The sequence below is a fragment of the Castor canadensis genome, chromosome 3, assembly GCF_047511655.1.
Source record: "Castor canadensis chromosome 3, mCasCan1.hap1v2, whole genome shotgun sequence".
NCBI classification, from domain to species: domain Eukaryota; kingdom Metazoa; phylum Chordata; class Mammalia; order Rodentia; family Castoridae; genus Castor; species Castor canadensis.
This window is the reverse complement of record NC_133388.1, coordinates 133,100,453-133,112,105: the sequence shown is the minus strand read 5'-3', so window position 1 is coordinate 133,112,105 and position 11,653 is coordinate 133,100,453. Positions and strand designations below refer to the sequence as shown.

The following is an 11,653-nucleotide window of genomic DNA, read 5'->3' as shown; positions in this document are numbered from 1 at the left end:
GAGTTTTGTGAAAAATTTGTTACCATGCCTTTGTTTTTCACTTTGTCTTGAACCAGTAAAACCTTTGCCTTGAGACTGGAACTAGGCTGCAAACCAGCTTTGAGAGCCTTCATCATAACCTCCTTCGCAGTGGATGAGGTAAGCTCCCAGAGGGGAGGGGACAGGCTAGCTGTATCTCAGTCCCCTCCTCCTGAGAAAATGACACTCTGCGGAAACTATTAGTCCTTATGAGGGAGTTGCTATTTCTAAGATTGAGGAGATACACTATTTTCAAAGATTCACCTCTTTCCTTTTCTCTGTCCTTGTTTATAGAAATGGAAAGGTTCACATAAGGAAACCAAAGCTCCCAGCACTTTCCTTTGAGGGGGTTTGTAATGTTAGTATGTGCCAAAAAGCCTGAGTTTATTAATATGCACCACACATTGTGTTTATTTCTGTTTCATCTAGGTTTTGCCAGATTCTGGCCTGTCTGTGCCTGATAGTGGCTGTGTTTGTGTATGAGCACAGGTCATCTGATAAGGAATTGTCGCATCATGAGATTAAGCCATGTTTAGAATGGGTGTAAGCCAGAAGAGCTTCACTCCCAGAACACTTTTAGAAGGTCCAATCAACAAAAGAAAGTTCAAGGTATCTTGGAAGAGGTCATGGATTACAACTGTCTTGGTCATTCTGGACTGTTCCTTCCTGCAGAGACACAATTACTGTTGTACAGTAGAAATGTTCCATTGTTGGAGGAAAGACAATTTTTTCAGAGGTAAATCCATGCAAAATCTATCTCCTTTTCAGAAGATAAAAGGTAATATTTTTAGAAGTCTACTCAATGAATAGCATGAGGCTTGACACATTACTACACTCATCAGTTTCCAATCGCTGTTTATCATAACTTTCTGGGCCACATCCAAGGCCTTGTGGGCAGACGGTGAGCATCCTGGGGCAGGCTTTCTGTCATTTACTTTTGCATGTCTGCTACAATTTTGTATCACATAATAAATACCTTGTAAATTTCTATTGACTGACTGAATGAAAGCTTTGAATAAACAGAAGGCAAGAATGTTACCTAAACTTAAAGGTTGATTTGTAATATTTGAACTACATTTTTGCACTGATATCTGATCTCTCTGACTTATCAGTACTATAATTACTTATAAAACTGAATTAGTGGGGGGGGAGAGGGAGGGGGCGGAGTGGGTGGTAAGGGAGGGGGTGGGGGCAGGGGGGGGAAATGAACCAAGCCTTGTATGAACATATGAATAATAAAAGAAAAAGGAAAAAAAAACTGAATTAGTCTAGAAAGAATTGTAGGAAAGTTTTGTCTGAGAGCCAAAACTCAGGAAAAATATCATCCTTATCACTATTGATTTTATGATTGACAGAAAAGGAACGTCCTCAAATTAAAAATCACTGTTATTGTTACTTAGTTTTCAGTTTTTCCCCCTAATGTCCTGGGCATATCACCTTGGTATAACTCCTTTGAAACAAGAAAATGTGCAAAAGCAATGCATTTTCCCTTCTCTTCCGTGAAGTCTGGTAATTTTAGTAATCCACTGCCGAATGAGATATAAGGCAACTGTTTCCTCTGCAGTCTGTTTTTTCTTCCTTTCTTTCAAAATAACCTGCCATCTTTCCAAAATAAACATGAAGGGGAAATACATGAGTGGGTATGTAATCATCCAGATATTTGGAGCAGCATGCCTCTAAAAAATAGTGAAAATAAAGTAGTCATCAGAAATTTATTCTGGTTTTACAAGACTTGTTAGCATTCTTGTCTTCGTAAGATCTTTAAAAAAGAAACACTTATATTCATATAAAAAGTTTGCCCAGGTGGAAATCAAATACTTACCTACCCAGAGCATATTTTTTGATATACAAATAATCTTACATTTCTAAGGTTATAATTTTGGATGAACTTTGTGAAAATCATTTTACAAATGTTTAGCATTCTACATTTACAATATCTTACTCTGTCTGGTGCTTGTGAGGCCTTGTTCTGATGATCTTATCTTATAACTATGTCAACTATCTAATGTTATTGTATGTCTTAATCAAAATATGTGTGTTTTGTGTTTATTTTTATTTATTTATTTATTTATTTTTTGGTGATACTTGAGTTTCAACGTAGGTCCTCATGCTTGCTAGGCAGATGCTCTACCACTTGAGCCACTCTGCCAGCCCTCAGGTTTATTTTTAGGTACTTTGAATTTAAAGATACATCTAGGATTCCATATAGTCCTGATGGATCACTGACCTTTCAGAAACATTAAGAAAGCTAGCTTGCTTAAAAGACATAGGCTGATCAATGAATCTGGTGAATAATTCAATGACTTTCGGCTTATGGTTCAGAAGCTGCAATGATTGCTCTCCTCTTTCTCCTCCTTTCTCTTGTCTTCCTCCTCTTCTTTTTCATCTGCATCCTTTTCTTCTCCAGCAAATATTTACTCAGCATCTATTTTCTGTGCCATGCAAAGAGACTTCTGTTCCAACCTTGGCCTTAGATCTCAGAGCAAGCTATTGACGTAAGAATCAAATTCTGTGTTCACTGGAGATTGTTACCAGGGCAGCAACAGAACATTTCAAGTACAAAACACATTTATTAATAAATGTCTCACTTGTCTGGAATCTGTGATAATTTATAGGGAGACAAACAAAACTTTATCTGCATACAACCTACCAATTCAAGGAGAGAAGCTTTTGCTAAACAATTTCACAGCATCAGTAAGGCACCAATGTTTGTTCCTCGAAGGCCAGGCAACTGCTTTTGTCCAGGCGCGTGCTAATGAGCCCTGAAGGTGCTATTTACAAATCATTCTTAGCTTGTAACTAACGTCATAAGGAGACTTCCTTGCAAGCAGACACCTTCATGACTATGGAAAATGCAGTTACAAAGGTCAATGGGTCAAGCTAAAATACCAAATCATAAAAACGTTCTTCAATTTAGACTGTCTGCAAACCAAATTTTGAACAGCTCTGTATGTGTAGACCTGTCTCTCTCCTTTGAGTGTTGAGTCATTACTGCTCCATTGTCTTCTCTTTTCTGAGTAAGCCTGCCAGCCTAGGTGGTGGAGGGAGAACCTGTGAGACACAGTGAAGCCCTGGGAGGGTGGTAGGGCCAGTTCAGAGGCTGGAGGCCTGACTATGTGGAGAGCATTAGCCCTGGTTCCTCGTGCCTCTCAGTCTGATTTGATGGTCTTCTTTCTGTGAACCTGGGCCATGCTCTCTGTCTGGGATCCAGAAATTCCTCATCACAGCCCTTTCTCACCTCACCTGGACAGAGGAGGTGGCTGCTCAGTTCATAAACCAGAAAAAGAACAGCAATCTCATATCTGCACAGCCTGTTTCCACACTCACGCACTCCTGACTCAGGTCTAGAAGGTTACCCATTGATAAATGACTAGTTGGCTTCCAACTCACCTTGCTGGGATTCCTTGGCTGCTCCTTGAGCCATCAGACAGAATCCTTGGGAATGAGCTCATCTATAGTTTGTAGAGCTGAGGCCATGGAAGGTGAACAAAGCTTTCAGAGATGAGGAAAAGTTAAATCAAAATGTATAGCTACATGTATTCAGGGCAGAGTGGTGGAATTGGAATTGGGTGAGTCAAAATGCCTACTTTCACATAGAAAGGGAGGATAGGCATCGGTAGAGCTAATTCTTCCTCCTCAGTTGCCATATAGGGAGAGCACAGTGTCAGCATGGAAACCAAGTTAAGGACCAGTCCTGCCTGGATCCATCCCCCCTTGGAAATGTCAGGCAGCTACTGGCTGTGTTGCTTCAGTTTTGTCACACCTATGGACACAGGCAAGAATAGTGATGCTTCCAAAGGCTTAAGAGCATTCTCAGGAAGGGTCCTTTGCAGGATTCAATGAGTTACAACAGGGCATCACATAGTCAGCCACCAAACGGAAGTCTATTTCTATCTCCACAGGCTGTTGTTGCTGCTTCATGTTATAGCACAGAGCTCTGAGTGATTAATGTAATGGAGGGGAAAAAAGGGGGAGTGGAAACTTTTTGGTGATGAATAATTTAATTCAGAATATAATTTAATATATTTTATATCGTAGCTTTTCCTTTAGTTCTCACAATAACTTTGTGAAATAAGTCAACCACTAATCTTATACAAGAACTGGGAAGAGAATGAATGTTGAGAGTCAACTACGACTGGAGGTATGACTCAAGCAGTACAGTGCCTGCTCTGCAAGCTCAAACCCTGTGTTCAAAGCCCAGTCCCACCAGAGAGAGAAAGAGAGAGAGAGAGAACTACCCTTTGGGCACTGAGCTAAACTTATCACAGATGTATCTACCTTAATCCATGTGACTCTTAAAAGCCTTACTTTGCGTATTTATTTATTATCTGATTAAAGAAAAGTATTTGATGAATCAAAGACCTTAATGTAAGACCTTCATCTTTGAAACTACCAGAGGAAAACATAAGGGAAACACTTTGAGATATAGGAATAGGTAATAACCATCTGAGTAGGATTCCAGTAGCTCAGGAAATAATAGCAAGAATTGGCAAATGAAGTTGCATCAAATTGAAAAGCTTCTGCACAGCAAAGGAAATAATCAGCAGAATGAAGAGACACCTCACAGAATGGAAGAATATCTTTGCCAATGATTCATCTGACAAGGGATTATTTTCCAAAATGAATTTTTAAAAGAACTCAAAAGCTTAAACATCCAAAGAGCAAATAATCCAATCAATAAATGGGCAAATAAACTAAGCAGATATTTGTCAAATAAAAAAGTACAAATGGTTAATAAGTACATGAAGAAAAGTGTTCAACATCTTGAGCTTCGGCCAAAAATTTGCACGACCCCATCTCAACCAATGGCTGGGCAAGGTGGCACATGCCTATCATCCCAGCTATGCCAGGAAGCACAAATAGAGGCATCGCAGTCCAGGCTAGCCTAGGCATAAAATGAAAGACCTTATCTCAAAAACAACCAATGCAAAAAGTGGCTGGCAGAGTGGCTCAAATGGAGGACCATGAGGCCCTGAGTTCATCCCCAGTACCACCAAAAATTTAAAAAGAAAATCCCACAGATTTGGCAATTCAGTTTATCATTTGTGTGACCATGACCCTGTCATGATCCAGTAGCTGGGGCTCACTACATTGTTAGTTCCCTTGGAAGATAAGAAGCATATTGGCTCTTCTCCTTTCTCTTCCCTCTTCTCCGCCTACCTCATCCTCATCCTCTCTCTTCTCTACTCTTCCCTTTCCTCCTCTTTCTTCTTTTCCCTTTCCCTCTCTCTTCTCTTCTTTTCCTTCCTCTCCTCTTTTTCTTTCTTTACCTGTTCTGCTTTTCCATAGCTAGCTTCTATAATTCAGGGTAGTTGTTTTCTTGTACATAAGAAAAGAAAAATATGGTCACCTTTCAGTATCTGCAGGGGATTCAGTCCATGAACCCCACAGATGTCAGAATCTGGGGATACTCAAGTCCTTTATAGAGAGTGGTGTAGTTTTGTAAACACCCTATTCCTGTTCTCTTGCATACTTTAAATCACTCCAGATTATTCACAGCACCTAACCCAATGTAAATGCGATGCAGATGGTTCCCATTGTATTATTTAGCGAATAATGACAAGAAAAAGTCTGTACATGGTCAGTACAGATGCAACCATCACAGGCTTAAGTACTTTTTTTTTTTTGCAGTGTTGGGGATTGAACCCGGGACTCACACATCTAAATACTTTATTTTTATTTTTTTAAATAATTTATTTGGATATAGTCATTTTACAGGAGGGATTCATAGTGACAATTCCAGTTAAACTTGTACTGTACATTATTTACATGGCCCCCATTGTCTCTCCCCTTCAACCCCTTCTCACCCCACTTAAAGCAATTGCAAGAGGTTTCTTAGTTCTGTTTCATATAGGTATTTGAACTCCATCTACCATATACCGTCACCTTAATCTCTTTCATTCACTCTCCCCATCCCACTCTAACTACTTTTTAAATCCTCAGTTGGAAGACCTACAGATCTATTGGGCTGCCTAATAGCCATTTGTGGACTTTTATTTATGGATCAAGAATTTAGCTAACTAAACGAATAGATATTTAAGCTTCAGTAGTTAAAATAACTCTTATACTGTCCTTTTGTCCAGATTGGTCTAAGTGTTTCCATCTTCTTAGTAATTTCAGGTCATCAGGATCTGTTGTGTGGGAACTGAGAATAGCCACATGGCACAAAAGCAAACATGAGGGCAGCTACCCCGCCCACTCACCTGAACCACAGGCAAGGCTCTGACCACTCTCCTAACCTTCCTGCCACCTGGCTCCAGCTCTCCCAGGCTTCCACCCTGCAGCAGCTGAAACCCCCAGCTTCTACCAGCCTCACTCCGTCTCTGGGCTTCGTGTGGGGTTGGCAATCTCTCCCTGGGTCCTTCTGGCCACTGTGTACTTCGGGGTTATAGCATGCATGCAAAACCATACCATCATTTAAAATAACCTCTTTGCTTGTTTCTGTTCTTTACCGAAAGATCAAAAGAAGGGACTTTGTTCTATTCATGGTTTTAATTTTAGCAGACAATGTGTGTGTGTGTGTGTGTGTGTCTGTGTGTGTGTGTGTGTCTGTGTGAATGGTATGAGTGGAAATGAGTCTACTGCTAACTCTGTCTCGCAGAAGAGACTTTGGACGATGTAGAAATCTGGTGGCTTGTCAGACTTGCATAGAGGAGACCCAGCCTTGAGAGAATTTGTCACAGCATCTGGTACTGGATGGGGAAGATAAATTATGGGGTTTCTGGTCTTTTCAGTTACATCTCCCAATAGCACACACTAAACCATAAAACATCTGCACAATGATCTCATCATGGGAGTGGAGCTTTCTTAAGGTAGAAAGTTTACCGCTTTAACTTACCAGGTGGCTCTCCATTGTCAATCTGACCAAGCAGCATCCTTTACTGTGGACCGATGGAGTTTAAGGTGTTGGCACATCTAGCTCATTTGCATTTTAACAGGTATACACTGGGGAAATACCTAGGCCACGTAGAACCCCCTCTGGATTTGTGCAGTATCATCCTGCAGAAGCCAGAGTGTGAATTTCTCCTTCCCTGTGACCTGTGAGTGGTCTTTCGCAGGCTCAGGTTGGAGATTCTTCCAGAAACAGGAGAAAGAGGAGCATCACTTAGCCAGGCTGGTGTAGATATTGCTCCTTCTGGGAACAGCTTTATCTCTGTTGGTTCTAGCACGTAGGCTTTGTAAATAAACTGGGGTCTCCACTTCCCTGCTTTGTTAGTGTGTGCTATCATCTGTGCCTGGAGCCTCTGGCCTTTCTGTCACAGACACTTGTTTATGTGTCGTCTAGAACCTGCCTGCTGCCTGGGAGGGAGGCCAACCCATCTGAGGATCATAGCATGCCTGGGTCTCCCTTCTTTATTTTTTGGCTTAATGGCAGTTCAGCATTTTAAAACAAAGTTAATATTATGATCCAAAATACTACAGAGAGATGCTAAATTGCTTCCAGTCTTCCCAAAAATTAGCAAGTTTTCTATTCCTTTTAGGATAATCTTCTAAACTATGTGCTATAATTAGGATTCAAATTAGGTATTGCCCATCTTAGACCAAATACCTCTATCAGAAAGACAAAGAAGGGAACAGTCACGCTAAGCAGAATGAAATACATTTCCTTCTTTCCTTCTTTTTTTTTTTTTGGTGATACTGGGGTTTGAACTCAGGGCCTACACCTTGAGCCACTCTGCCCTTTTTTGTTTTGGATTTTTTTTTTTTTTTTTGAGACAGGGTCTGTCGAAGTGTTTGTCCTGGCTGGTTTCCTCCTGATCGCTGTCTCCTGAGAAGTTAGGATTACAGGCATGAGCCACCAGCATCCAGTTCCTTCTTTTTTTTCATTGTGGTAAAATGCACACAGCCTAGTGAATAATATTGAAATATATCTCATCTGTGTAGGAATAAGACATGAAGAAACACATTGAAAACTGTTGAAGAAGACAGGGTAGGGAGAAAAAGGTAAGGAGGAGTAATATAGGGGCATTGACTGATTACAGTACAATATATTTACAAGTAAAATACCAAAGCAAAATCCCACTCAGAAATGAACAGATACTTAATGAAGGACAGGAGTGTGGAAAGGCCATGTTGAGGGGAGAGTAATAGCAGAGGGAGAGTAAATGAAGATCGTGAAGGAGGGTGAATAGGGTGATGTATTTTCTACACATGGATGATGAATATGGGACATTGAAACATGTTGAAGCTGTCTTAAGAAGGGGAGGGAGAAGAGGGAGAATAATGGAGGGGACGAACCAAGCTGGGGCAGAATATATGAATATATGGAAATGTCACAATGAAACCCCCTGTACAACTATTATATACTAATAAAAACATTTTAAAAAGAAATTTCTTATTTCAAAATGTACAACTCAGTGGTACTTGGTAAATTCAGTGTCATGAAACCACCACCACTCCATTTCAGAACATATTCCCCACCATACACTGTCCCGATTGTCCCTCTTTTTAACTGGGACAAAGGGGTTTCATCGAGATATCCATATGTGCATATAATGTACTTCAATCAAATTCATTCCCTCTGCCCTTCCCCCCATCTTTAAATAAACTTATTTTTTGTGGTGCTAAGGTTTGAGCACAGGGCTTTGCACTTGTTAGGCATGTACTCAACTGCTTGAGCCATGCCTCCAGCTCTTTCTGCTTTGGTTTATTTTGCTCTCGCTTTTTTTGCTCCGGACAGGCTGGACCACCACTCTCCTACTTTGTGTACCACTCTGCCCAGCTTCCTCCCTCCCCTTGAGAAAGGGGTCTGGCAAACTTTTTGCATGGGCTGGCCTTGAGCCATGATGCTCCTGATTTTAGCCTCCCAAAGTAGCCAAGATTACAGGTGTGAGCCACCAGCCCCCAGCTTAAACCACTTTTAATGGATTTCATTGTTTTGTTTTCATACATGTATATGAAGAATTTCATTTTATACTCTGTCATTTTTTTTCTAAATTCTGGATGAAAGAGGACATGTGATATTTGTCTTTCTCAGTCCGGCTTAATTCATTTAACATGATGATTTCCAGTTCCATCCATTTTCCTGTAATTGATACAATTTTATTCTTCTTTATGGCTGAACAAATATTTACATTTTCTTTATCAAAAATATGGAGCGCTTTGTGAATCTGCAGCCACCTCTGGTCAGGGGCCATGCTAATCTGTGCATTGTTCCAGTTTTAGAATATGTGCTGTCAGAGTGAGCACTGCTTTCTCCTTTTGAAAACCTCAGATTTGTCTTAGAAAAAATATCAAAACAATTTCAATTAGGCATAGCAACCATTAATTCATAAAATATCTGTATTATATATTGACCATCCCTAGGAAACTATAATTGGTTGAAATCTTTGCTGTGGACCTTTATGAAGAGATTTTTTAAAATATTTGTTTACGTAGATAGGGTTATGAAAAGAGATTCAGGACTCAGAAGCTTTAGGTTTTTGGGGTTGAAATTGTATCTTCTTAGGATTAGGGTGTAACTCAGTGGCAGAGCACTTGCCTAGCATGTGGGAGGTTCTGGGTTCAATTCAGAGCACTGCAATAAACAAACAACAAACAAACATGCCGGCATTAGTATCATACAAAATGGCTTTCCAAGTGTTCATAGGTAGTGTGGTTTTGGCTTTCAAGTAGGTTAAATATACACGATTTCTTGTTTCCTCTCTTGTCTCTGGAGATTACATCTAGACTTCACACTTCACCCTTCTTCCGGAAAATTTTCCCACAACTCTAATTTCACTTACCTTTCTCTCTTCAATCTCCTTTTGATGCCGAGGACTCAGGCCACTTCCTCACATTTTCTAGGAGATGTGTTGAGTGTGGACAGAGGTAATAACACAAGCTAGAGCCTGAGTCGTGATGAGAATTAAAGGCCTAATGAATATCACGTGTTCAGGGCACTTGCTGCTACAGCCAGCGCTGGCGAATGTCACTTCTTCCACCTGTGTCCTGCCTTAGAGAGTGACTATCTGTGAACTCACACCGTTTAACCACAGAAGAGTGGGGACCTTATATTATCTTACAAGTGAATTCTTAAAGGCAGATTTGTTAACTCAGTTGGTAGGAAGTTCAGAAAATGGGTCATCTGACCAGAGAGCTAGGGTGATTGGAGAGCCTGAGATGATCAACTCTCCATCCTGAGTAGCCTCAAAAGCACAAAAAGGAGGCCGCTGGGAAAGCTGACTGTGAACTCTGTAACAAGTTGGTAGGATTTGCACAAGTCCTTTCTAAATTGAGGTAAGATAAATTTTAACCATGTTAAGAGTACAGCTCAGTGACATCGGACATGTTCACAATGTTGTGGAGGTGTCACTACCACCTGTCTCCAGAACAGGTTTATCTTCCCAAGCCAAACTCTGCACCCAGTTGAACAGTAACTCCCCATTCTGTCTCCCATCCTCCGGCAACCACCATCCACTTTGTATCCTTATGAATTTGACGAGTCGGGGTGCATAATATCTTCAAGGTTCATCTATGTTTAGCATGTGTTAGAATTTCCTCCCTTTTTAAAAAAGTCAGTTTAATACAGTATAATTTACACATAGTAATAAAGCCTTTTGAGAGGTACAGTGCAATCCACTGATCTTTGACAAATGAATGCAGTTGTGTGTTCACCACCACAATCAAACAAGATATAAGAACCCCAAAAAAGTTTCCTGGAGTTCCTTTGTGATGGATTCCATACCCCATCACTAGTCCTTGGCAACCGCTGATCTGATTTCTATGCTTACCGTTTACCACTTCCAGAATACCGCACAAAATCTAATCATTTCACAGGGAGATGAATTTCAATTTTTTTCTGACTTCTTTTGCTGAATATAACACTTTTGATGTTCATTCATACTGTTTTTTATGTCATGATTTCATTGTCTGTTATTGCTGAGTAATATTCCATTGTATGGATGCAATATAGCTTGTTTATCCGTCCTCTATTGAGTGGTCATTTGAATTGTTTCCTGTTTCTGGCTATTAAGAATAACATTGCTGTGAACATGGATGGACAGACAGGTCTTTGTGTGGACTCACATATTCATTTGGATTGAGTAAATACTTAGGAGCAGAGCTGCCCAGTCTATGGCTAAGTGAAGATTTAATATAAGAAGCTGCCAAAGCATCTGCCAAAGTGGCACTCCCACCAGAAGCAGAGGTTGCTCTTATATCATATCTTTCCTAGCGCTGGGCACGTGGGTTGCTTTGTTTGCATTTTAGCCATTCTGGGAGGTGGGAGGTGGTATCACATCGTGATTTCCCTGAAAACTAATGATATCAAGCATTCTTCACGTGTTCACTGCCATCTCTGCCTCTCCTTTGTTGAAGCATTTGTTCAAATCTTTTGCCCATTTGAAAAAAATCGGTTGGTTGTCTTCTTATTATAAGAGTTCTTTGTTACCTTAGATACAGACCTTTTATCAGAAATGATCTGAATTTGGGGCCTATCCTTTCTTTAAGTTCTTTGGAAAAACTGAAAGTTTTAAATTTTAAATTTCTTTTTCTTTTATGGTTTATACTGTTTTTGTCTAAGAAATATTTATCTGACCCAAAAGGGTTTTTTCCTATGTTTCCCTCTTGATATTTTAAATCTTGACTTCTACTCTGAGGTCTTTGACTCATTTTGAGTTTATTTCTATACACAGCGTGAGGTAAAGGTTTAGGT

The 11,653-nt window shown here is 40.2% G+C and overlaps 1 non-coding gene across 1 annotated transcript; it reads right to left on the bottom strand.

The window, feature by feature from the left end:
- Positions 1 to 9,104: 9,104 nt before the first annotated feature.
- On the bottom strand, positions 9,105 to 9,207 carry LOC141422086 (U6 spliceosomal RNA). The gene has a single exon (XR_012446739.1). It is a non-coding gene; the product is annotated as a U6 spliceosomal RNA (small nuclear RNA).
- Positions 9,208 to 11,653: the final 2,446 nt, after the last annotated feature.